General features: G+C 40.2%; 1 long non-coding RNA gene across 1 annotated transcript in view; it reads left to right on the top strand.

The window, feature by feature from the left end:
- The window catches only part of LOC121169174, a 55767-nt gene that overhangs the window by 21707 nt on the left and 9833 nt on the right, over nt 1-24227 (top strand). The window contains exon 3 of the long non-coding RNA XR_005885822.1: nt 6626-6731. This is a non-coding gene — a long non-coding RNA (uncharacterized LOC121169174). The remainder of the gene's footprint in view (nt 1-6625; nt 6732-24227) is intronic.

The following is a 24227-nucleotide window of genomic DNA, read 5'->3' as shown; positions in this document are numbered from 1 at the left end:
ACTCATTTTTCTTTTGGGTTTGGGGGCTTATTCATTGAATTCTTAAAAGCTCTTTGAATATCACGCATTGTCTGTCAGCTTCCACACTCTATTGCCTCTCTGACCTGACATTTTATCAACCTTTTTTTCCAACCTCTATGTTTGTAAATGGGTCTAGGACCATTTTATCACAAACAAGCTCACCTATAGTGCCAGTGGTTCTGGAAGAGTGGACAGAAGTAGAGCAGCTTACAAACCTATTCCAGGGGTGTGGGGAAAATATCTTTGCCTCTGAGACTCTGCTTTTTATTTTTCTCTATAGCCCAAAACTGCAAGATGAGGAATTTAATACCTTTATGGCAATCTTTGACCACCCTCAGTGATAATAATAAGTCAGAGTAGAATTATACTTTTAGAAGTAGCAAGAATTCTTGCTTCGGCTGTCAGTTTATGGTGGTGGGGGTTGTGAAAGAGTCCCACCATTCAGCTGCATGGACTAGAAATCAGCTTTTTTAAAAAAATCTGGGCCCGGCGTGGTGACCCAGCAGCTAAAATCCTCACCTTGAAAACACTGGGATCTCATATGGGCACCGGTTCTAGTCCCGGCAGCTCCACTTCCCATCCAGCTCCCTGCTTGTGGCCTGGGAAAGCAGTCAAGGACGGCCCAAAGCCTTGGGTTCCTGCACCTGCGTAGGAGACCTGGAGAAAGTTCCTGGCTCCTGGCTTTGGATTGGTGCAGTACTGTCCATTGCAGTCACTTGGGGAATGAATCATCAGATAAAAGATTTCCTCTCTGTCTCTCTTCTCTGTATATCTGACTTTGCAATAAAAATAAATAAATCTTTATTTAAAAATCTTTAAACTTTCTGTTTTGATATACTGGCATCTGTGTTGTCAGGACCTTGTCCAGCATACTCACTATTCTCCCTTTTGGAGTGAGCCTACCCAATTATGTCTCTGGCGGTCCTTTAACTGCTTTGAGCTACCTTCTCCTTGACAATTCTTTTAAAAAAGAAATATGAAATTACCATATGACACAACAGTTGCTTTACTGGGCATTTATCCCAGATAAATGAAAAACGTATAGCCCTGTAAGAAATTGTACATGAATGTTCATAGTGGTTTTATCCATAATAGCTGAAAATGGGAAATAACTCAGATGCCCTTCAACAGAATATTTAAATAAGCTGTGGCACATTCATGCCGCAGAACACTATTCAACAACAAATAGGAGTGAGCTGTCAATACACACAACAAAGTGGATGATTCTCAAGAGTGTTCGTGAAAAAAAAAATCAGTCTCGAAATGTTGAATAGAATATATTACATTTTTATATCATTCTCAAAAAGACAAAATTGTAGTGTCAGAGAACAGATCAGTTGTTTCCAGTGGTCAAGGGCAATGGTAGGGAATGACTACGATATAATATCAAAAGGGAGAATGTTTTCAGTGTTATGATGTCCTTTATCATGATCATGACAGTTTTTATACAGGCCTAACAATGAAAATTCATAGAACTGGAACCAACATTGTGGTGTAGCAAGTAAAGCCACTGCTTGCAATACCAGCATCCCATATGGACACTGGTTCAAGTCCCAGCTGCTCTACTCTTTGATCCAACTCCCTGCTAATTTGTCTAGGAAAAGAGTTGAGAGTGGCCCAAGTGCTTAGGCCACTGTACACACACAGAAGAACTGGAAGAAGTCCTGGTTTTTAGAACTGGCCCAGGGCTGGCAATTGTGAACATTCAGGAAGTGAAGTAGCAGATGGAAGAGCTCTCTCTCTCTCTCTCTCTCTCTTACTCTGCCTTTCAAACAAATAGTCACCTTTACTTGATATGCCATAGCAATAATCTACGCATAAATTTTAAAAATCAGAACTGTATGTCAAAAATCATTTTCTTTGTTTTATTTTTAAAAAGAAAATCAACATAAAAATAATAACCATGCAGTTAATTAAAGTATGAAACTAAGTTCATTAAAATATGAGCCTAATTTACTTTAGAGATAATGAAATAGGGGCCACATCCCATATAAGAGCCAGTTTGAGTCCCAGCTGCTCTAGTTCCAATCCAGCTCCCTCAGAAATCAGAAAATGGCCCAAGTACTTGGGCTTCTGCTACCCATATGGAAGACCCAGGTGGAGTTTCAGGCTCCCAGCTTTGACTGGCCCAGCCTCAGCTACAGCAGTCATTTGGGGTATGATTCAATGAATGGAAGCTCTGTCTCTCTTTCTCTCTTTGTGTATCTCTCTCACACTCTGCCTTTCAAATAAATATGTCTTTAAAAGAATAAAAATTGTGGAAATGGAGCCAGAATGTAGTAGGCTTACAATACTTAGCAGAGGAATTTGAGATTTATTCATGAAGTAGTGAGGAGATGATTTTTTAACATGGATGGTAAAAAGTATACTAGGATCTGATTTATATAAAGACCACTTTAAAAAGAGCAGAGGTTAAAAAGCAGGAGATGCTCTAAGTGCCTGAAAGTGTAATAGAGAGAATAAGAGCAGAAAGGATTAGATGAGGGCTAGATCTGTTAGACATTATAATAAAGTAACCGGGAATTAGGCATTGATTTCATTGGCAGAAGAACGTGCTTTTCTTCATTTGGAATGACCCTTTCTGTGTATGGCTAAGAGCCCAAATTCTACAAAATTCGAGAACAGCAGGGCTTTCAGTATATTTGGTAGGCAACACTTTATCTGTGTCAGAGTGGAAACTCTGGAATGCAAATCCTGAGACTGAACCAGCCATGCCAAGGTCTGCAGACTCATCAGCACCTGACAGTTCTGTGAATGTTGGCTCTGTCCCCAGATTCCCATAGTAATAACAGCTGCCACTTTCTGCTTACCATGTACTAGGCTCTGCTTTGAGTGTGCTGTTTGTTTAATCATGTCCAAAATTCTCAGAGATCATACTGTTAAAATTACTTGATTTGAAATGCAGAAATTAAGATACATACTTGCTTACAATTCATACAGAAAGTATGTGGCTGAGACAATATTCAAATCTTAGAAAGTCTTGCTACTTTATAAATGGCTAAAGATCCTTGAAAGTAAGTGATAGAAAGAAGAAACTTTGTGGTAAACTTTCTCTGCCTTGTCCACTTCCGTTGCATCACTTCTCCTTTGTATGTTAGCTGATATTTTTACAGTAATTTTTATTCAATCTGCCTATGATTAACTATTCCAGTCCCATCGTGAGCTGTCTCCCAGTCACTTCATAGGAAATCCCTTCTTAGTAATTACTGTATCTCTGCCTTTTGGATGCATCTATTGGTAAATTTTCCTCCTGGCTTACTCTTGGAACCTCTGTAGCGATATATGAAAGAGGCTATGTATAAGTTTGAAGCATTTTGTACCAAAATAAACTTGTTTTTAATTCTCTTTTCCCTGAACTTTTTGAAGTACCCTCATATTTCAGAGTCAGAAAATGAATGGAGCTGATAGACTGTGGTGATAATCTGAGCAGGGTTTCCTTATGAGTCAGTTCACAAGAATGTGGAGGGAGAAAGTTTTATCTTCATTACAGGCAGAGGTCAGAAATCCTGGAAAAGGAAGCAACTTTTTCATTTAAAAAAAACCTTATTTATGGGCCCGGCGCAGTGGCGCAGTGGTTAAGGCCCTCGCCTTGCATGCCCAGGATCCCATATGGGCGCCGGTTCTATCCCGGCAGCCCCGCTTCCCTTCCAGCTCCCTGCCTGTGGCCCGGGAAAGCAGTCGGGGACGGCCCAAGGCTTTAGGACCCTGCACCCGCGTGGGAGACCCGGAAGAGGCTCCTGGCTTCGGATCGGCTCGCTTGGGGAGTGAATCATTGGACGGAAGATCTTCCTCTCTGTCTCTCTTCTCTGTTTATCTGCCTTTCCAATAAAAAAAAATAATAAAAATAAATCTTTAAAAAAAACTTATTTATTTGAAATAGTTACAGAGAGGGGGTAAAAAAGAGAAATTTTCCATCTGCTGGCTCATTCCCCAAATGACTGCAATGGCCAGTACTGACCAGACTGAGCCAGGAGCCGGGAGCTTTATCAGAACCTTGCATATCTGTGCAGGGGCCCAAGCATTTGGACCATGCCTCCACTGCATTCCAAGACAATTAGCAGGAGCTGGAACAGAAGTGAGCAGCCAGTACTTGAATGGCTCCATTACACTACACTACACTACAGTGCTGCCCCCAGAGGAAGCAAGTTTTGCTGATGGGAGGCTATGCATGCAAATAGGAAGCCAAGACAACTACAGCCAGCAGGCCAAATTACCCAATGATCAGTGTTTTAGGGCACAGTTTTGGTGCAGCACAGTCATGCCCATTCATTCACATTGTTCATGGCTGCTTTTGTGTTAAGACAGCAGAATCGAAGAGTTGCATTAGCAATAATCTGATTCACAAAGACTAAGATATTTCTTTATCTCTTTACGGAGAACCTGCCAAACCCTTAATGTTTAAGATAGAACATCCTGTGTATTTAGAGCTTTCCGTGCAAGAAAATGCTGTAAGATTAAATTTGTTTTATTTGTTTATTAAATACTTATTTATTTGGAAGAGAAGAGTGACTGAGGGAGGTAGTCTCCCTTCTGCTAATTTTCTCCCCATATGACTGCAGTGACCAGGGTCAGGCTGGACCAAAGCCAGGAGCCTGAAACTCCAGCTGCATCACCCATAGGCATGACAGGGGCCCAAGCACTCAGGCCATCTTCTACTGCCTTCCCAGTCTATTAATAGGGAGCTAAATCAAAATCAGAGCAGTTAGACTTTGGAACTGGGGTTCTGATAAGGGATACTACTGCCTTATACCCTGGCTGTAACATGCAATGCCACAATGCCATCCCCTAAGCCTGTGTTTGAGATACAGCACCAAAGGAAGAATTTAGATACAAGGGTCAGAGAGTGAAGTTCCCAAAACTAAACAGAAAAGGACTATGGAGGGATTGGTGCGATAGATAGAAAAGACCAGCTTTTCGAGATGCCAGTGGAGAGAAGTTCTTCCGGATTTGACTGAAGTTATGTTTGTACCTATATATATTGGGGAAGGATGGTCTCCGTTTTGCAAAAAATGAGAGGATAAAGAAAGAAACAAAGTACAAAATGAAAGTAGCAGGAAAAATATCCTTTCAGTGCCTTTAATTTCTTATTGTAATTCCAGAAATCATCCCTAAGGCTGTGCTGCCAAGGTCTGTAATTGTTAGACAGCATTGCCCCTAGTGTCTGAGTAGCAGCAACACACTCTAATAGACTGTTGAGATGACTTGGCCAGGAATGAAAACAATTACTAAGATCATATTGCTCAGTTTTTTTTTTTTCCTTTTTTGTCAAAGCTAATAGAGTTGACCAGATGTACTCTTACCAGAAATACATTGGCAAAATCTACTTGTTGGGAGATACTGTGAAGGTGGCCCTGACTCCGTTTTGTTTTTTTCTTGTGAGAACAATGCATGAAAATCTGAATTATAAAAATAGTAATATCCTTTCTCAAGAGACTACCTCCAGCTGTGCCTTTACAAGGGCACAAACTAAGAATAACCCTGTACTGAGTTTTGAGGGTTACTAATCATTGGGCAGGCTACTGAATTCATGAATTGCCTGTCTCTATATCCCACACCAGGGTTTCTGTTTTTGCGTTGAAGTCTCATGAGGCCATAACAGAAGATGCCGAAGCAGTATCCCCTCCTGGCTATACAATTACAATACCCCTGTCATATTTTGAAAAATAAATGTTTTTGTTGTTGTTGTTCCCAAGTCTGTCCTTTCTCCTCCAGGGGATGGTTATAATTGATTTTTTTTTAAGATTTATTTTTATTATGTTTTTATTGGAAAGGCAGATATACACAGAGGAGAGACAGAGAGGAAGATCTTCCGTCCAATGATTCACTCCCCAAGTGAGCGCAACGGCCGATACTATGCCAATCTGAAGCCAGGAGCCTCTTCTGGGTCTCCCACGTGGGTGCAGGGTCCCAAAGCTTTGGGCCGTCCTCGACTGCTTTCCTAGGCCACAAGCAGGGAGCTGGATGGGAAGCAGGACTGGCAGGATTAGAACCGGCGCCCATATGGGATCCTGGGCATGCAAGGCGAGGACCTTTAACCACTTGCGCCACCTCAGCGGGCCCTATAATTGATTTTTAAAGGGTTTAAGGGTTTATTTCAAAGGCAGAGATACAGAAAGAGAGAGATTTTCCATCCACTGGTTCACTCCACATGGGGCTTCATCTGGGTCTCCCACGTGAGTATAAGGGCCCAACTTGATGACCCTCTGCTGCTTTTCAAGACACATTAGTAGGGTGCTGGATTGGAACTGGAGCAGCTAGGACTTGAACTGGTGCCTGTTATGGGATGCTGGCATGACAAGCAGCAGCTAAACCCTATGAGCCACAACTCTGGCCCCAGCTATAATTCTTAACTGAATGGTTTTCCCCTTAACCATGCATACTCACTGGACATGTTGAAAACACTCTTCCAGGGGAAAGCTGGACTGCCTTTTCTCACTAGACTCAATGAACCAGGAATGGCATATAAATTTAATACATAATTTTATATATTTCATATAGCAGGCTTTCTGTGACCTTTGTTGTGTTCTTAATCTTCAATTTGTTTGACATGAATAATCAGAGTGAATAATGACTAGTTATAATAATGTCATTATGCTTCTTGCAGATTGAATACGTTCAAGCATAGATTTTGTGGCCTTGTTACCCAAAAGGCTCCTGGCTTCTCTCCTTGACTGAAGATTTCCTAAAGAGGTCATAACTCTAGAATACAGGTGAGTAGAAAGCACCATTGTCCTCCTTCCTGCCTTTTTCTGTTTTCACTACTTCCTTCTCTTTTTTCTCTCATTTCTGGTTCTGAGTATTTTTATGACACGATCTTTTTTACTTTAATATTATTTTATTGTGGTGAGGGCACTTAACATGGTCTCTACACTCTTAACAACATTTTAAGTGTGTAATACAGCATTGCTGACTGTGGATAAAGCATTGTATTCATTGGTGTACCCAGACCCAGCATGTAGACTAGAAAGCATTCTACAACAGGAGAATGTGAAAGCCTCTTTCTAGAGCAGTCTGTGGTTTTGTAATTAACTGTTTGAGTGGCATGGAAATCATTGATTAACATATCTGATCTCAATTTTTTTCATCTTTATTAAAGGGGCATAACCAGATGAACTATGAAATATATTTACGATAGATACCTTCAGATCCATGAACATATCTTTTGTGGTTCTTGGCATTTCTATGGGAGAATATAGAAATAGCAAGAGAGAGTGAGAGAAAGAACATAAATATAGAGATTATTCAGTGATGGAGGAAAAGAGAGGAATTATTTCTAACCCATGGCAGCTATGGAAGCCTTCCAACTGAGGTGAGAGCTGAGCATGATTTGAATGTAGTATAGAAGACGATTTCAGGTTAGAGGCTTGAGCTTAATTCCTTAATGACTAGAGAAACAGCTTATGTCTTGGAAACACTGCATGACCTCTTTGAAACTCAGTTTCATCCACTGTTATCCAGGGATAAAACAGTACAGTTGATCCTCTGCTTCCATGAGTTCTGCATATGTGGATCCAACAACCATGAATTAAAAATATTCAGAACAAAACAAAGGAGTGTATCTGTACTGAAGATGTACAATGTTTATTCCTAAAAAATATAGTGTAGTAGCTATGAACTTTGCAGTTATATTGAATATTTAACATTGTAAGTTATCTAAAGATAATTTAAAGTAAATAGAGTGATATACATAATTACATGAAAATACAGTGCCATTTTACATAAGTGACTTGAGCATCCTTGGATTTTAGTATCTATGGAGAGTTCTGGAATCAATCCTGTGGATAGTGATGAATGACTGTCGTTTATCACAGTTAAATGAGTTCATATGTATAAAGGCCTTAGAGCAGCATATGGTAATTAATAATGTTTGTTTACAGATGAATGCTAGGAGACTAAATAAACTTTTCAAGAAATACTTTCTGTAGGTACTATTGAAGCTAGAGGCTAGAGTTCAAGAGTCAATTGTACTTTTCCCTTTACTCCAACTGTTCCAGGTACCTGGCCCCTTTGCTGTTTGTTGTCCATACGAGGTGTAGTCCCTTGCTCAAGACTCTTGCATTTGCTGTTTTCCCTATCTAGAATGATTTTATCCCAGGATATCTGCATGGTTTACTGGTTCACCTCCTTCAGGAACTGAATTCTACATTGTCTCACTGAGGCCTTTGATATCCTCTTCCAAAGAAATGCCTCACCTCACGCCACCTCACCAGCTTTGGTTTTCTCCCTTGTTTTTTATTGAAACCCGGTACACAATGTGTTTTTTTAATTTTTCTTCCTTCACTTAAAAATATTTATTTATTTATTTATTTATTTAAAAAGAGGAAAAGTCCCATCTGGTGGGTCACTCCCAAAATGCGTTCAGTGACCTAGCTGCGTCAGGCCCACACCTGGAACTGGAAACCCAATCCAGGTCTTCCACATGGGCTGCAGAGGTACTATTTGAACTATCACCTGCTGCCTCATTAACAGGAAAGTGTAATTGACCACAGTAGGATCTTGAGTCAATGCAGTTTTTGATAGGGTGCAGGCATCCTAGCTAGTGCCTTAACAGTTATACTGCACAAAATGCCTGTTCTATGTCTTATTAGAATGTAAGCTACATGAAGACAAGGATTTTTGTCTTTTTTGTGCACTGTTGTGTCTCCAGAACATAGACTAATACTTGGCACAAAGATGCAGCATATATTTTTCAAGGATTTCTTTAATTTATTTGAAAGGCAGATTATGGAGAGAGAGGGGGAAAGATATGGAGAGAAAGAGGTCCTCCACCCACTGATTCACTTCCCAAATGACCACAATGGCCAGGGATGGACCAGGCCGAAGCTAGGAAACAGGGGCTTCCTCTGGGCCTCCCACATGGATGCAGGGGCCCAACCACTTGGTTCATCTTCTGCTGTTTTTTTCCCAGCCATAAGCAGGGAGCTGAATCAGTAGTGGAGCAACCTGGATCTGAACCAGCGCCCATTTGGGATACTGGTGCTCCAGGTGGTGCATTAACTTGCCATGCCACACCATCAACCCTGCAGTAGATATTCAATAGATACTTGTTAAGAATGAGTCATTCAATGACTTGAATGAGATTGGATTTAATTAGGGAATAAGAAAAGTAAACTGTCAAACTGTGCTCGAAGACTATTCTAGTATAGTAAAATGTTCCACATAGATTCGTGGAGGAATCTATGTGGAATCTGGGTAGAAAGCAGGAGCCAGACTGTAGTAGTTCCTGTCTATTTAATAAAGAGGATTTCAGGTTTATAATGGGGGAAAAGTTAAACAAGTAATGTTTGTTTTTTTGTAATGCTCAGAAGTACCTGGCTCATAGTGTACATGAAACGTATTTTCATCACATATTTATTTCATACGTGAATGAATGAGTTCAAATCTATACTAGATAGATTGCTCTTGGAATGATGAAACTTTGCTGTTGAATTACAGGAAGAAAGAAACCAAGTACAGTTAGTTTTGGAAGCTCTCCCAGGAGTGTGGATGAGGTACAATCAGTGCTTAATATTAGGTTAAAGACCATGTAAATAAACAGTAGACACTGGTATGGCTTGGGACTATATACTTCAGATTTTGTTAGCATATGTGCAGAATGTACTGACAAGTATAGTCTCTTCCAGTGCATAACTCACACACTAACCCATAATCAGCTGATAGGTTTTTTTTTCTAGGTAGAAACAATATGAATATAAACCAAGAATCTCAGCATGAGCCTCATGATAAAATGACTGAGCTTCTGGCCACTCTGCTACAGAATATGTCACTTTGGAAAACTCCTTGGACATCTTTTAACTTTTTTTCATCTATACCATTTTCTGTTTTTTTTTTTAAGATTTATTATTTTTGTTGGAAAGTCAAATTTATACAGAGAAAGAGATACAGAGACAAAGATCTTCCATACACTAGTTCACTCCCCAAGTGTCCGCAATAGCTGGAGCTGAGCCAATCTGAAGCCAGGAGCAGGAGCCAGGAGCCTCTTCTAGGTCTCCCTCATGGGTGCAGGGTCCCAAGGCTTTGGGCCATCCGTGACTGCTTTCCCAGTCAAATATATATATAGTGACATACAGATATGCATATATTCTTCACATAGTAGTCTGTTTATGCATTCATTTTTCTGCTATAACTTACCTTTTCTTGCAGGCACTGTAATATAAGATGCTCCTCAGAGTCTTTACCTTCAGAGGTAAAGACTCCAATAGGAAATTGGAAAATAGAGCTCAGTATGAACAGGGGTATCAAGAAAGTCCAATGTGTACACTACTTAAGAGAAACACTTGACCAAAATTTGTATCTGGAACAAGCTGATGTCTAATCTGAAGCCTAAAGAATAAATAGTTACTGCACAGGTAAGGAGAGGTGAGAGATAGTGTTCTTGGCAGTGTAATTTGGCATATGTGTAGTTCAGAAAAACAAGGAAGTTATGCAGAGTTAAAGAAATGTGGATTTTCTTGTTCTTGTCAAGAGTGTGGAAAACGATGTTGTAAGACCTGGGAGTTATTAGGTAAGTGTGTAAAGCATATGTTGAGAAACCAAGTTAGTAAGAAATTTGATTAACATAAGGGCTACTGGTAGCCTAAAATGTGTAAGATTTAAGCTTGGAGGGCCCAGCACGATGGCACAGTGGTTAAGGTCCTCGCCTTGCATGCCCGGGATCCCATATGGGCACCGGTTCTAATCCCAGCGGCCCCGCTTCCCATCGAGCTCCCTGCCTGTGGCCTGGGAAAGCAGTCAAGGACGGTCCAAGGACGGGACCCTGTACCCGCTTGGGAGACCTGGAAGAGGCTCCTGGCTTTGGATCGGCATAGCATTGGCCATTGCGCTCACTTGGGGAGTGAATCATTGGACGGAAGATTTTCCTCTCTGTCTCTCCTCTCTGTATATCTGCCTTTCCAATAAAAAAAATAAAATAAATCTTAAAAAAAAAAAAGATTTAAGCTTGGAATGAAATACTGGAGTAAGGTCTTTCTAGTGTGGTATCTGGTTAAAGAGGCGCCATTACACAGTTGTCAGACATGTTAGAATGTCTAGTCTATATGTGTGGGTGCTAGTTCTGGTATTCTGTTTTCTGAAAAATTGTGAAGATTTATCAAGGATTTTAGTATATTTTTTCTGATTAAAGATTTATTTACTTGCATAGGAAAGACAGATTTACAGAGAGAAGGAGACACACAAATGAAGAACTTCCATCCACTGGTTCACTCCCTAAATGGCTGCAATGCCATAGCTGAACCAATGCAATGTCAGGAATTTTTTCCAGGTTTCCCACATGGGTGTAGGGTCCCATGCTTTCCCAGCCTGTAAGCAGGGAGCTGGATGAGAAGTTAAACAGTAGGACATGAACTGGTGCCCATATGGGATGCCACGCTTGGAGGTAGAAGATCAGCTAGTTGAGTCATCATACCAGTCCCTAGTATATTAAAGATTTTAATTTTTAAAGACTTATTTAGTTTCTCTCATAGCATTCAGTCATTGCAACAAATGGTCATCTTCCACTGCTTTCCCAGGCTATAATGGCAGAGAGCTGGACTGGAAGAGGATTAGTTGGAACTGGAACCAGTGCCCATATGGGGTGCCTGCAGTGCAAGGTGGAGGATTAGCCTGTTGATCCACCATGCTGGCCCCAGTATATTCTTAAAATATAAAAGGGTTTCTAAGATGATTCAAGTCTTTTTTGTGGTATGCCAAGTGATTTAACTTCCTATAGTGAAAACAAGAGACAGTTAGGATGGATGAAAGAGATTATTTTCCTTCATTTGTATTTCCTTAATTTTAAGGGCTATTATAATAGATCAATGAAGAAATACTGAACCCTCTGCCAGAAGCAGTAGGAGGGGTGAAACTCCTCTATAGCCATGCCTTATTTGCATGTGAGACCAAGGTCCAAGAAATGGATTAGTAGAAAGGTTTTTTATATTTGCATTTGTATTAGTCAAATCCTCGTTGTCTAATATGGTAAAGAATCTATACACATGATAGAAAGACTGCTAGACTGGGTTCTAATGTCTTGGATCCTGATTGTCTTGCCAATATTAAACAACTGTGAGTACTTAGACAAATTCTGTAACATCTCTTCTTTGATTTATATATTTTTGTTGGAAAGACAGACCCACAGACAGAAGTTGGTTCTCTGATGGTTCACTTCCTAGATGGCTACAACAGCCAGAGCAGAGCCATTTCAAAGCCCAGAGCCAGAAGCTTCTCCTGGGTCTCCTATGTAGGTGCAGGGTCCCACAGCTTTAGACCATCTCCCCGTTTTCCCAGGCAATAAGCAGGGAGCTGGATAGCAAGTGCAGCAGCCCAGACACAAACCAGAGCCAATATGGGATATTGGTGCCATAGGGTAGAGGATTAGCCTATTGAGCCACGGCATTGGCTCCACCCTAACATCTCCAATTCTCTACTATATATATACATATATATATCCTGAATTTCTGCATTGCAGTGTTCATATGTATTTTTAGGATGCCCAATTGAAAAAAAAAAATGAGTTAGTGCTATCCTTTGGTGTCTTGAGATCCATTTAGGGTTGTTCCTTGGTTTCTATGAGGCTTTTGGCTCTAAGATCCCCACAGAAATCAACGTTTTATTTAAGGAATGCTCAATTCTCTTATATAAAATGGCACAGTATTTGCTCAGAACCATTGCATATCTGTCTATATGCTTTAGATTATTTCTGCATTATTTTTAATTCCTAATACACTGTAAATGCCATGTCAATACCTTTTTACACTGTATTGTTTAGGGAATAACAAGCTATTCAGTACAGATGCAATTCTTCACTATTTTCAGTTTACAGTTGGTGAATTCAGATGCCAAAGCCCATCAATATACATGACTGTCATAGGATAGTGCCAACAACAAGCAACCTTGTAGAGATACAGGGATAGATAGAAAGGCAAAATGATCAAACTTCAGCTTAGGGAAGCCATAAATTCTTCATATCAGTGATAAGATAGGAGCACAGCTTTGAATGTTGTAATTATAAGGGACAAATAGACCAGATTGAAGGAGTCAGTACAAGAATGTGTTAGGGATATTTTTATGGAGACAGCAAATAGTCCACAACAGATGGATTATGATGAATTCTGGGAAAGATTCTGCTCTTGAAGGGTGGATGGAAGTGGAACCTGAGCACCCTTATGTGCTCAGCCCAGGGGATTCCAGAAATACCTTGTAGGAAGTCTAGAGGGAGCAGATATACTTGTACCTAGGGATGAAAGAAGGATCGGTGCTTTAGAAAATAAATGTTCAGGTTTACCATTAAGGAAACTATGCCATCTGTGACAGTATGGATGAATTTGGAAGACATGCTTAGTGAAATAATCCAGACACAGAAAAACAAAACAAATATTGCATGACTCTACTCATGTGTGGAACTTTATAGAAAATCTTTTAACTTGTAGAAGCAGGGTAGAATGGTGCTGACAGAGGCTAGGGTGGAGATAGTGGGAGAAATATTTGTCAAAGAGTACAGCTAGACATGAAGAAGAAATTATAACTATTTGAAGTTGAAAAAGGAAAATTAATTTTTCAATTAATAGTCATTATTATAGTGTTATAAAGAAGTGCATCTTGTAAAAATATTGATTCGAATGTTTTTATAAGCTTATCCAAGGCCTTGTATCTTTATAAGATGAATTCTAAATTGAAATTGCAAGACATTATGTTTTTAACTCCTCCAAGAGAGTATTTCCAAGTTACATTATTCACTTATCTTCATAAAAACTAAAAAATGTCTCTTCATAAGAAGTAAGGAAGAATTTTAGAATCATGTGCATTCCAACCTTCTAGAAGCTATGAATCCCTTATCCAGGGGAGTTTTGGCATGAACTAAACAACTCAGATGAACTATGAAATGAGGTTGTTTTGCAGGTATAGGGCCCTCCTGAGAAGAACCAATAGCCAAACAGTAAAAAGGGTCAGGAAGATATGGGGAGCAAGTGAGGATGACAGTGCTATCCTATCTCCAGGGGAAAATAAAAAGTCAGATGTTCATCAGAGGGGAGTTTAGGGTATGTGTTCTGTAGTCAATAGCAAGTGACTAATAGTTTGTGAGTATGGTTGTGGTATGGGCCTAAGTTTTGTGGACTTGTGAACAGAAAAATCACTTAAACAGCTATATAGATGGTCAAATGGAGGCTGGGAAATGAGGCACCAGACTATGGTAATAACCCAAGGTGGCACTGAGAGGCCTAACTATCCCTTTAGAGATAAAGTTAACATAGAATTTGTCACCTGCATGTGTTAGGGATAAGGATGCAGCAACCTTGTCTGGTACAGTGATGTTGAAGTTGAAGGGCTCTGCCAGCAGCTGGAACCCTGTACCATTCCACAGCATTGGAGATCCCTTGTCACAAAATTCTGACCTCTGTGAATATCATCTCCTCATCATGGGAAAGTCTCTTTCCCTTGGTCTTTCATTTACTCTTCACCCTTTCCCAAAAGTGCTTCCAAAAGATCTTCTCTTAGCTTGTTTCCACCTCCTGATTATTATCTCTCAAAAGAGGTGCTCTCTGACCCTTCTGCTCCAAGTAGATCCTTCAATCCATACGTCCCACATCCTGTAAGATTCTGTGTCGCTCTTCCCTGTGTTATTTGCTTTTCATGTCTTTATCAATGTTAAAAATAACCTTACTTATTTTTATACTCAGTTATTCCACTAGAGGGTATAATACCATGTAACACAAATTACTATGAAGTGAGCATATCAGGAAGTGTTTCATGTTTTTGCAGAGATCTGTGAACTGTGTTGATAGAAATAACAATGCAAAGAAAGGTATCGTCCTTACAGGTACAGAGCCTATATTAACAAAAGACTCATATATATGAGAAGACTAGAACATAGAGTAAAACCAAAAGATGTGCTGATTTATTCAAGTGTATACAGAAAATACATTTAGGTAGTTTTGCCTCAATTTATTAGATATAACTTATTTATGATTTCCACTTATCCTGATCAGGAGAGGAGAGGTGGGAGGGGACAGGTTTATTGATTCAAGGTTGTGCTGAAATAGATTGGGGGTGGAATAGAACAAGCCAGGGAGCCTGAGTAGATTGTTTTCATGTTATTGGAGGGTATTAACTAACGTGGCATCTCTGGGATCTATTGCTGATTGGTTGTGAGGAATATCAAGAGGTGGCAAGACTTACTTCTTGAGTATCATCTGAGAACATTTAGTAGAAGGAGGCCCGAAGGAACAGGAGGAGTTGGAGAACGGGGGAAAACATCTGCTTTTCCAAAGTCTTTGAAATACAGGGGAAAGCAGACACAAGCATTTCCAGGTGACCATAATTAAAGGAAGAAAGTGACAGATCAGAATAGAAACTTCAGCAGCATAGGGATTCATGAAGTGATTTGCAACCCAGGAGGTGAGAGAGCTGTTCAGGTTTCAGCACAAATTGGATTAGAAAGCATGTAGGTGAAGATGATTTCAAGTAGGAGTTGACAGAATGATTTTTCAGACTTTATTTGGGAAAAAGAAAGGCAGTCAAACATATGAGGAATGTTCATAGGGTTAAAAATGTATACAAAAGATTTCTATATCCAAGAAAATGGCATCGAACAATACTTGCTTCTCTGCCACTGGGTAATTAGGGGAGATGGCACTTATACCTGCCCTCTCCATCCTCAGCTAATCCTCCTCTTCTCTGCAAAGATAATGTTGGAGATCAGGTAGGGAGTTGGAAATTCGGTCTCTGACACTGTCCACAGTGTCAATGCAGGCCATATATGGAGCCTGGACTTGCACTTCTGACTGGCAGGTAGGGACAAGGCACCCATACCTCTGCTTCTCTCCTCTAGGGTGGCATCAGAGACTAATGGAGGAGTAGGTCCTTTACCATAGTCCAGTGCAAATTAACTCCCTCTCCCCATATTAAAATAATAATAAGATATAGCTGTGCTTTCAAGCATACTAGAATTGTTTCAAGGGAATCCACTGAAATCAAGTTTAAGTAAGATCCAGAACCTCATAACATAATATTCCAAATGTACAGATTTGGGTTGATTATAACTATATCAACAACCAGGAAAATCTCAAATTGAATCAAAAAAAGACAATAGATGCCAATATTGATGAGAGATAATAAAATTATCTTATGAAGGTTTTTAAATTTTTTTTTATTGAAAAGTCAGATTTACAGAGAGGAGGAGAGACAGAGATGAAGATCTTCTGTCCAGTGATTCACTCCCCAACTGACAGCATCAGCCAGAGCTGAGCTGCTCTGAAGCCAGGAGCTACTTCTAGATCTTCCATGTGGTTACAGGATCCTGAGGCTTTGAGCTATCCTTGACTACTTTTCCAGGCTTCAAGCAGGGAGCTGGAAGTGAGGTGGGGCTGCCAAGATTAGAACCGGTGCTCATATGGGATCCCGGCCCATACAAGGACTTTAGCCACTAGGCTATCACGCCGGGCAGATATGATATGATAAAGATGTTTCAAAAATTACAAACCTACTTGAAACACATGAAAACAGAAAATATCAGCAAAGACATGGAAGATAAAATATGATATATAGTCAAAAACATAATAACCCAAATCAGAAGCTCAGCAGATAGGCTCAACAGCAAAATAAAGGAAACAAAGATTTAGTGAAGATGAAATAACATAAATTAACCAATTTGAAAAACAGAAGATGAACCAGAAAAAATGAAAAGGGCCTTAACAATCTATGGGACTATAGTAACGATTCAATATTCATGTCATGAGAGTCCTAGAAGAAGAGAAAGTAGGGCTGGAAAAAAATTCAATGAAATAATGGCAAGAAATTTACCCAGTTTGGCAAGAGACATAAACCTACAGATTCAAGAAGTTGAGTGAATTCCAAATAGGATTAGCCTCAAAATATCAGACCAAAGCACCGTAATCAAATTCTGTAATTGAAAGGTAAAGTAGAAATGTTAAAAGTAGTGACACCAGGGTCGAGCATGGTAGCCTATCGACTAAAGTCCTCGCCTTGCATGCACCAGAATTCTGTATGGGCGCCAGTTCTAATCCCAGTGGCCCCATTTCCCATCCAGCTCCCTGCTTGTGGCCTGGGAAAGCAGTCAAGGACAACCCAAAACCTTGGGTTCCTGCACCAACACTGGGAGACCCGGAAGGGGCGCTGAGCTTCTGGCTTTGGATTGGCGCAGCACCAGCCATTGTGGTCACTTGGGAAGTGAATCAGCAGATGGAAAATCTTCCTCTCCATCTCTCCTCCTTTCTGTATATCTGACTTTCTAATAAAAAATAAAATAAATCTTTAAAAAATGTAGCAATACCAATAACACAATCTAGAGGCCAGAATTGTGGCACATGAGGTATACCACCCCTTGGTGACACTGGCATCTCAATATAGAAGTGTTGGTTCAAGTCCCAGCTTCTCTGCTTCTGATGCAGCTCCCTGCTAATATTCCTGGAAAAGCAATGGAAGATGCTCCAAGTGCATTCATCCCTATAACTCACAAAGGAGATCCCAATGGAATTGCCTGACTTTGGCTTATTCTAGCCCTGACCATAGTGGCTATTAGGGAAATGAACCAGGACATAGAAGGATTTTTTTCTTTTTGTCTCTCTTTCAATTGGGGGTTTTGTGTAAACAAATATTAAATTTAAAATAATACAATTCACAAAAAGAAAAATTGATTAATTAGACCTCATCAAGTTTAAAACCTATTATTCTACAAAAGATCCTGTGAAGAGAGCAGAAAGACAGTCTACAGAAAGAAATATTTGTAAAGCAAATATGTCATAAAGAAATAATTTCTAAAACATTTTTAAAGCTCCCCAAATGCAAAAGCAAAAAGGAATATGTCATAAAGAAATAATTTCTAAAACATTTTTAAAGCTCCCCAAATGCAAAAGTAAAAAGAAGTACCAAATTACAGTATGGAAAAATGGACAAAAGACATGAAGAGATACTTTACCAAAGAGAATATATGAACACAAATACCAAATAAGTGTGTGGAAAGATGTTTGACATCGTTAGCCATTTAGGAGATGCAGATTAAAAACAGAATGGGCTGGGCCTGGGACAATAGCTGGCTCAATTGGTTAATCCTCCCCTTGCAAGCACCAGTATCCCATGTGGGTGCTGGTTTGTGTCTCGGCTGTTCCATTTCTGATCCAGCTCCCTGCTTATGGCCTGGGAAAGCAGTAGAGAATGGTCTAAAACTTTAGAACCCTGCACCCACATGGGAGACCCAAAGGAAGCTCCTGGTTCCTGGCTTTGGATCAGTTCAGCCCTGGCCATTGCAGCCGTTTGGGGAGTGAACCAGTGGATGGAAGATCTTTGTGTGTCTCCTTCTCTCTGTAAATCTGCCTTTCCAATAAAAGTGAATATTTAAAAAACAGAACAGGTTATCACTACACACGTTTGAGAATAACTAAAAAATTGTGGTAACTCTAAATGTTAGCTACATACATTGCTGTTAGGAAAATAAAGAATAATTTGGCTTATTCCAGGGCGCACTCTGGAAAACAGTATGGCAATTTCTCATAAAACTTAAGTATGAAACTACTATATGGTCTAGTAATCCAACCTTTGGGATTTCTCACAGAGAATTGAAAACATATGTTCACAAAAAAGAAAAAGGGAAAAACAGTCCGCGCGGGCCCGTGTTGGGGCACAGCAAGTTAAATTGCCACCTGCAGCTCTAGCATCCCATATCAGAGAGCACAAGCTTGAGTAGGGTTGCCCTGTTTCTGATGTGGATCCCAGGTAATGCACCTTGGAAAGCTATAAACAGCTGTCCAGGCACTTGCACCCCTGCCGTCCATGTGGGAGACATGGATGGAGTTCCAGGCTTGTAGTTTCAACCTGGCCCTTTCTTGACTTCTGCAACTTTTGGGGGAATGAAGCAGCAGATGGAAGATCTCTTTCTCTTTCTTTCCCTTTGCTACTCTGTCTTTCAATAAATAAATCTTTTTAAAAGTTGCCAATCGGGCCCGGCGTGGTGGCGCAAGTGGTTAAAGGTCCTCGCCTTGCACGCCTGGGATCCCATATGGGCGCCGGTTCTAATCCCGGCAGCCCCGCTTCCCTTCCAGCTCCCTGCCTGTGGCCTGGGAAAGCAGTCGAGGACGGCCCAAAGCTTTGGGACCCTGCACCCGCGTGGGAGACCCGGAAGAGGCTCCTGGCTTCGGATCGGCATAGTATCGGACCCGTTGCGCTCACTTGGGGAGTGAATCATTGGACGGAAGATCTTCCTCTCTGTCTCTCTTCTCTGTACATCCGCCTTTCCAATAAAAAAAAAATAATAAAAATAAATCTTTAAAAGTTGCCAATCAATGTTTGTTGAATCCTTTATTGTAGTCTCAAACAATATAGATGTCCTTCAGATGATGAATGGTTAAAATTCCATGACACAGAATAAAAAAGAAATAAACTATTGCACAACAGAAACCTGCATGAATCTCCAAAGGATTATGCTGTGTGAAATGAGCGGATATCAAAAATTATGTATGTATGATTCCCTTTATATAGCATTTCTAAAATGATAAAATTATGAAAATGGAGAATAGGTTAGTAGTTGCTAGGGTTTTGGAATGGAATTAAGACCAAGAGGGAAGTAGGTGTGGCTATTAGAGGCAAAAGAAAAAGTCCTGTGATGGTAGAAATATTCTGCATTTGGTTATATCAATGTCCATGTGTCTGTTGTGATATTATGCTGTAATTTTGCAAGATTTTGCCATTCGAGATACTGAGTAAAAAATTTACAAAATTTCTTACTTTTAAACAACTACATGCTACAACTATAATTTAAACTTTAATTTTTAATTAAAAAATTTTATAGCAGAGTGTCCAACTACTTTATCTCTCCGTGTATCCCTTCGAAGTTCTCTGAAATTATATTCTGGTCAGGAGTTGAGGGATTGATAAACCATCTCTTTACAATACTGAGGAGGAAGTTTTGGAAATGTAGAAAATGGAAGTAGAAGGTCTGGTTGGGTTTCTTGATTTCTAAGAAGCCTGATAGAGGCAGACTGTGTGTGTGTGAGAGAGAGAGAGAAGGAGAGGGAGAGGGAAAGGAGAGAAGAGGAGAGGAGAGGAGAGGAGAGGAGAGGAGAGGAGAGGAGAGGAGAGGAGAGGAGAGGAGAGGAGAGGAGAGGAGAGGAGAGGAGAGGAGAGGAGAGGAGAGGAGAGGAGAGGAGAGGAGAGGAGAGGAGAGGAGAGGAGAGGAGAGGAGAGGAGAGGAGAGTCTTCAATGAGTAGGAGGCCTTTGCAGATATTAACAGAATAGCCCATGATACAGAGGGACGTTCTTCAGGTCAGTAGTTGTATTGAGGAACTCTTTCCATCCTTTCAGGGTCAAAGCAGAAATCCAGATTATTGTTCAATTTTTTGTCCTTGTAAGTCTGTGTTAGACAGTACTACCTGTAGTGTCAGAATTGCTGCACTGCACCTTGAATTATGTGCTGATGGCCTGGAGGTAGCAATAACATATTGCCCAGGGGTAGGAGCAAATCACCTGGCTGCCTAGCTATGCCTTCCTTTCTTTTTTCTTTGATTTGGCACATGTGCCAGGAGTTGGTTGCAGAACCTCACAGTGGTTATTTGGTATCCAGGAAACAGCTGAATCTTATTACTGTTGGTGTGAAATGACCTGTGAGGGGGTGTATTATGATTATCAGGCATCATATGTACAGATGTATCTTAACATTTTACTTTGTGAAGCTGTGACTTCTATTATCATGGTTGTGGGAGGGAGTGGAGGAAGTAAATAAAGGACAAATTCAACTCTTTCATATGCAAGATCTTTTCAGGAGCAGAAGTATCATTCTATCTGGGACCAGGCGCTCAATGTCACACTAAGAATGGGACAGTGGACTGTACCTGCCACATGGGTGTTGAGACTAGTGAACTTTCCTCAAATTTAGGAAAGTACAGAAGTCAAGAGACAAGAAGCTATATTGTATTCATTCTTATATTTGTAAATGAGTGTCTTAAGTAAGGAGTAGCTGTTAGCTATTATTCAAAAACTCCAAGGATTTCAGTTTGGGGGGCACCAAAATAAATGTTATCTAAAGCATGTTATTTCCGTGAAATTTTTAAATTGACATTAATGAATTTGAAAGAAGACAAAGCAAGAAGGTTAGGGAGAGAGGTAAAACAGCCATAGTTTAGCCAGGCTGAAGCCAGGAGCCAAGAACTCCATCCAGGTCTTCCACAAGGCTGGCAGGATCCCCAGGACTTGAGCCATAATCTGCTACCTTCCAGAATATGCGTTGGCAGAAAGATGGTTTAGAAGTGGAGTAGCCAGTACTCAAACCAGACGATCCAATATGGTCACCGCCAAGAGGAAGTTTAACCCACTGCACTGCACTGCTATGTCTGCACTTCCCTGAACGTTTAGAGTACTTGAGTATCTCTAGGAAGGCTGAAAGCTCCACCCAGGCAAAGATCTGCTGTCTCCCATGCCTTCTTCCTACCAGAACCTAACACAGCAGCCCCTATACTTCCATTCAAGTCTTGCTGCCTCCCATAGTCTCGTCTCTAAGAGAGTGCAGGGATAAATGTCCAACCTCTGTGTGCCAGTGCCTGGGGTAAAAAGAATAGGATCTATACAAAAACTGCAGAAAGCACTAAAGGTCAGCTAATAAGCTCTGGTATCATAGAAAAAGCGGCCTCTTTTCTACCCTTCATTTTTATGAGTACTTCACAAAAGGAGTGAGCATTTGATGCAAGCAGTTAAGCCACTAATTGGGATACTTGCATCCCATGTCAGAGAGCTGGGTTGGAGTCTTGGAATCTTGGCTGTACTTTGGATTCTAGGTTCCCTCTAATGCACACTCAGAGAGGACGAAGATGGTGTTCCTTGTCACCCACATGGGAGATCCAGATAGAGTTCTTGGCTCTTGGCTTTGGTCTGGCCAAGCCAGACTTGGCATCAGCTGTTGCAGCTATCTAGGGAGTGGACCAATGAAGGGAGGCAGTCTCTCTCTCTCTCTCTCATTTTCAAATAATACAAAAATAGAAAATAAATAAAATTTGAAAAGAATATTTTGTAGGGCCCGGCGGCGTGGCCTAGCGGCTAAAGTCCTCGCCTTGAACACGCCAGGATCCCATATGGGCACCGGTTCTACTCCCGGCAGCTCCACTTCCCATCCAGCTCCCTGCTTGTGGCCTGGGAAAGCAGTCGAGCACGGCCCAAAGCCTTGGGACTCTGCACCCGTGTGGAATACCTGGAAGAGGTTCCTGGCTTCTGGCTCCGGATTGGCATAGCATCGGCCGTTGTGCTCACTTGGGGAGTGAATCATCAGATGGAAGATCTTCCTCTCTGTCTCTCCTCCTCTCTGTATATCTGACTTTCCAATAAATAATCTTAAAAATTTTTTTAAATGTTTAAAAAGACTATTTTGTATATGATTTTCTTTCAGCAATTTTTAAAAGTATTCAATGCAGTGTTGTTAGCTATAGGCATCATGCTGTTATAGTAGGTCACTAAGACTTACTCATCTTTCATAAATGAAATTTCATAGCTGCTCAATAGCGACTCCCTTTTCTCTGCCCTTGCCCTTAGCAGTCACAATTCTGCTTTCTGCTTCTGTGAGTTTTTAGACATCTGCTGCAAGTAGAATCATGCACTATCTGTTCTTTATTTACCTACTGTGCTGGATAATGCAGTCTATGGTGATTTTTTTACTAGTAGTATAATATTCTTAACCATTTATGTGACAAAAATTTTTAAAAACGGCTTGACAAAACTGTTTTCAGCAATGCTGATATACACAAGCATTTATTTTAAATTTTTTAATTAAAAATTTAGATTAACATGTAACTCTTGGGCATTTTTTAAATGAGTGCAGCACAGTATTTCTACATATTAATAGCTTAAACTGACCATACTGATAACCAATCTTTCCATTTCTTCTCGTGTTTGAAGCCTACCAGCTCCTCTGTTTCAGTTCTGTATACAGATTGTTATGCATCATCATGAGCCATAGTGACCCCATTATGCTGTAAAAACAACAGAACCTGTCACATTCCCCTACTATGTTTGAGAACCTGTTATCCTCTCTCCCCTTTTCTCTCCCACCCCATTCTTCCTGGCCTCCAGTAATCACTGTTTTAAAATTGAGATTATGTGTGCAATTTTTAACTTCCACATATTAATGAGAACATGCAGTATTTGCCTTTCTGTGTCTGGCTTATTTCACTTAAAAGAATAGCTTCTAGTTTCTGTATATTTGGTTGCAAATGTGAGATTTTATTTATTTATTTTATTGATAAAATAGCACTCCATTGTGTATATATGCCACATTTTCTTAATCCCGTCAAATTTTTTCCTTTTTAAATTATTTTTATTATTGTTTTATGATACAGTTCCATAGACTCTGGGATTTCCTGTGGCTCTTCTCAAGTGCCTTCCCTCCACCCCCAACGCATTAATTTCCCCTCTAGTATTATAATGGATGGTCTGTCATTAACAGTCATACATCCATCATGCCACTGTTGAAGTATTTCCTGACATTGTAGGTATGGACAATGTCAGAGAGTCCAGCATCCTACTGTAAGGATATTTTCAACTGTTTCACTGGGAGTCCATTTTTGATCTGGATGCACAGAGACATACTGCACTTTGTCTTCAGATCTGAACATGTCAGTCTCTACTACATTTCTATTATACATCCCCTTGTTACAGAGCCAGTAAACACAGTCCACAACAGGGAGAAAAACAGAAAATTTTCATCAACATGAAGTTAATGGACATGCTACAAAAATACCAATGCGGCCACTGGAGTGATTAAAAACAAAATCAAAAACCTTCTTGTAGAAATTGATGCTACTGTATGACCCATGTGGCACTGAAAAAATTACAATAAAACAAGATCATTACCCATAAGATGTAACAAAAATGGTGTTGAAAGGGACATTTACAACTTCAGCAATCAAAAAGTCTTTTATGGATGATCAATTAATGAATCACAAGAACATATTGGAAAAGATACAAATGACTAGGAAGTACAAAGAAGTAAAATTCACAGCAAAAATAGATTTGACACACACACACAAAAACTGCCAATTGAAACGAGAAAGAGCCATTCCTTAAGGTGATGAGCAAAACAACCCCTCAGCCATATTAGCATTGAACCTCACCAGGAGACAACCACTTAAAACTAGAGATGAAAGAGAAATGGTTCCAACTTTTTGTTCTTTACGTGGGTCATGAGATTGTTAATGGATACTTAGATGTATTCCATATCTAGACTGTTGTGAATGGT

Source organism: Ochotona curzoniae, unplaced genomic scaffold (assembly GCF_017591425.1).
Source record: "Ochotona curzoniae isolate NIBS_2020 unplaced genomic scaffold, NIBS_Ocur_1.0 scaffold_1852, whole genome shotgun sequence".
Taxonomy (NCBI): Eukaryota; Metazoa; Chordata; class Mammalia; order Lagomorpha; family Ochotonidae; genus Ochotona; species Ochotona curzoniae.
This window is presented reverse-complemented; position numbering and strand designations above follow the sequence as displayed.